We start from the raw sequence: 3933 nt of genomic DNA on the forward strand, positions 1-3933 counted from the left end.
TGTCTCCCAAGTGCTGGGATTAAAGGTGTGCACCACCACGCCTGGCTAAAGATAGTATTTTTGAAGAGACATTAGTTTGTAAAATTAGTGTATTTAAAACTTAGGACTAAAACACCTCAGAAAGAAAACTAAATCTTTATGGATCCAAGAGATTTGCTTACAATGTACCCCAGGCTTGTCTAGAATTCACCACCTGCTTCAGCTTTCCAAGTATGGGGTTATACATATGAACCACACACAATCTCAACAACTTTTTCCAACCATTAACTCCAACCATTTAAGCATGAACTGAAGAAGGGCAATAGCAATACACATGCCAAAAAGGACAGGGAGAACCATGGAGGCCTCAGCCCTCCACAAAGAATTCTGGAAAAGTAAGGAATTCTGAGCATGGGAGAAATAGTCTCCCAGGAAGAGCACAATGGTTGGTGATCCAAAACCAAATGGTTAGCCCTGAACCCAAACACTAATACAAGTAGCACTACACAGATTGATTAAACTATCTTTAGGAATATATATATATATATATATATATATATATATATATATATATATGCAAATAGTAACAACTAATAAAAAAAAGGGCCATGAATTTGAAAGAGAGCAAGAAGGGTATATGGAAGGGGTTGGAGGGAGGAAAGGGACAAAAATATATAATTATCATCTCAAAATAAAGTATGCTCAACTGTTAATTTTGAGAAATACATCATATGATTCAGATCAGTCATGTTAATAAATTCCTGTTAATTATAGCAACATCATCCTTGAGCTGATGATGTTTTCTGGGTGAAGGTCTCAAAAACAATATATATCAGAAGTCAAAAGTACAAAAAAGTCAGCACACCATATTTCCTACCATATCCCCATTTATTCAGCTACTGAAAAATCTTCACATAAAGCCATAAGACTCTCTCTCTCTCTCTCTCTCTCTCTCTATATATATATATATATATATATATATATATATATGTGTGTGTGTGTGTGTGTGTGTGTGTGTGTGTGTGTGTGTGTGTTCTTACTAAAGTACTTTGATCAAGAACGGTTATGTAGGTCATTCAATTGATTCCTAAATCAAATCATCTTACCTGCTTGCATGTGTGTGTGTGCTGTTGAGGGTGGGGTCTTTTCCTGTGTCTCTATGGCAAGACAAAGGGGAAAGCTTTTCTCTTAGAAGAATGTAGTGTACTTGTAAGATAAAAGTAACACTTTTGTTTTCAGTTCAGTGCCCACTGCCACTGCTCACTAAGCAGAGGGCTAGTTAAAAAGTAGCATTCATTACCAGCTCTTAGGCATCTTGAAGGTTTCTGCAAAATCCCACTTTCTCTCCAACTTTATTTGGATCATTGAAGCTGAGGTTACTTCGACACTTGAAATTGTTTCTGGGCTGAAAAACATATAGACTTCCCCAATAGAACCATAATAATGTCTGAAAATGACTTCTGGTTGGGGTAGAGTTTTCATGAGGGACTTAAAAGGCCTTAAGTAGGTGCTTAGCTGGCTATGACGAAGTCATGTGCACCCCAGCAAAACAGTGACACACAATGAAACACTTAAGGCCTACAAACTGATAAGGAAGCCACAGAGTTTATTTTCCCTCATTTTATTCTGTTGAAAACATATTGCCTGCTGAAGTTTGCTTACCTTACCTTTTTCCTTCTGATATTTTCCCAAGTTTTCTCAAAATTTCTTCTTTCTCAAACTGAGTGTTTCTGACTCTGTGCCTGTGTTCTTGACCTCTCTTACTTGTCCTGCTCTCAAACAATAAACAAGTGGATGTTTAATGGTCTTAGATGAATATTTACTAACATGGTTAAGAATAAAAGAAGCTGAGTATCCTGTCCCTCAGCATAAATTTCAAGTGTCTCCACAAAACATATTTTTCTGAAGATTGTAATTGTTAGCAAAAACACCAGCCAGTAGCTTGTCTGGGGCTGTCCTGCAGGGTGGGGTTGTGGTGGGGGCAAGCTGCAAGAACTGGCAAAACTAGAAGAGCTGGCACTGGTGACAGGATGTGGATGGTCACGGAGTCCATAGGGATGAATTCACAGAAGGATGCTCTTGTAACAGAAGCAGGATAGCAATCCAGATTTGACAGAACTATGTGAGCTTATTTAACTCTCAAAACAAACTTGTTGTCTTGCTATTATTAATTATTATTATCATTATTATTATCATTATCATTTATTATTGTCATTTTATTGTTGTTATTATTGTCGATTCATAGTTGAGGAAACTGTCCAAGGTCACACAGTTAGAAAATTGTAGGAATCAGGATTTGCATCAAGGTCTCTGACTGCAGAGCCCATGTCTTTTTTTTTTCCCCTCCCTGGCTTGCTGCTGACCCAGTTTGAACAGCACCATAGGTTTTGATGTCTGCCTGGCAGGCCAAAGACAATAACTAGCATCATCTTTCATACAAGTTTTGTATATGTGTGAATGTTTTATTATTATTATTATTATTATTATTATTATTATTATTATAGTTCTAATTCTGGAAGGAAAAGTGTCTTTAGAATTTTAAATCATACATGACTTGTTTCCTGATATATGCTGTCACAATGATTTTTTTATAAAGATATTTAATGCAGCCTCTAGAATTAAGAAAGACTTTCTACTTATGCACTGTGTAATAATGCCGAAGCTGAAGAAGAAGAAGAAGAAGAAGAAGAAGAAGAAGAAGAAGAAGAAGAAGAAGAAGAAGAAGAAGAAGAAGAAGAAGAAAAGGTGACCTTATTAACCCAGTTCTTTCTACCCAAAATTCCCACAAACTGTGAGCATTCCACAGGATTGCCCCCACACAGCACCTAGAGCAATACTTTGAACAAAGCAGTCTAACTCAATAACATTCCAGGCAGCTATTGAAAGCACTTTTAGGGTAGAGCACTTTGCTGAACAGCAATATAATTAGGTGGAATGCTTTAAATGTCTTCTAGTGCATAGGAGAATCTTGAATTCAGAGTGGCACGAAGGACCACACGGAGAGAACATGCACATGGTTTCACTCAGGAGATACACCAGATGTATACAGAAATGGCACACAGGTGCTGCCACCCACTTGAGCTGCACCCATGACAGATATCAGGGAGAAAAATACCAACATTTCCTTTTCATCTCTAAAACAAAGTTAATTAACTCTTCATTTGTGGCATCTATTGATGGAAACACTTGCTTAAGATGATATTCTTTTTGTATCCTTGATCTAAAAGTATTATTTCTGGGGAAAGTAAGCATTCTAAGGTATGCTGCTGTCATGCAGAACCAAGTCAAGCCTTGTGTAATTGATGAAGCTTCCTTTATGACCTGGGCCACTTGTGACCTCCTACGATGCATACTCGCTAAAGTACTTTCAGATATTCTCATAGGCACCAGCCTCCTCCTCTTCCTCTCCCTCCTCTTCTTCCTCCTCTTCCTCTTTATCTTCTGTAGTAGCCACAGCTGGTCTCAAATTCACCATGCAGCTAAGTATGACCTGGACTAACTCCAGCCTGCACCTCCCAAATGATATGATTTCAGATAAGTACAATAGAGTCTGCTTTATGTGGTTATAGAGATAGAACACAGAGTCTCTTTTTTTCCTTCTTTTTTATTTAAACAATTTTTATTAGATATTTTCCTCTTTTACAATTCAAATGCTATCCCGAAAGTCCCCTATACCCTCCCCCGCCCTGCTCCCACTTCCTGGCCCTGGCATTCCCCTCTATTGGGGCATATAATCTTTGCAAGACCAAGGGCCTCTCCTCCCATTGATGGCTGACTAGGCCATCCTCTGCTACATATGCAACTAGAGACATGAGCTCGGGGGGGGGGGGGTACTCGTTAGTTCATATTGTTGTACCTCCTATAGGGTTGCAGATCCCCTCAGCTCCTTGGGTACTTCCTCTAGCTCCTCCATTGGGGGCCCTGTGTTCCATCCAATAGNTGACTGTGAGCATC

The sequence above is a fragment of the Mus pahari genome, chromosome X (genome assembly GCF_900095145.1).
Source record: "Mus pahari chromosome X, PAHARI_EIJ_v1.1, whole genome shotgun sequence".
Lineage (NCBI taxonomy): Eukaryota > Metazoa > Chordata > Mammalia > Rodentia > Muridae > Mus > Mus pahari.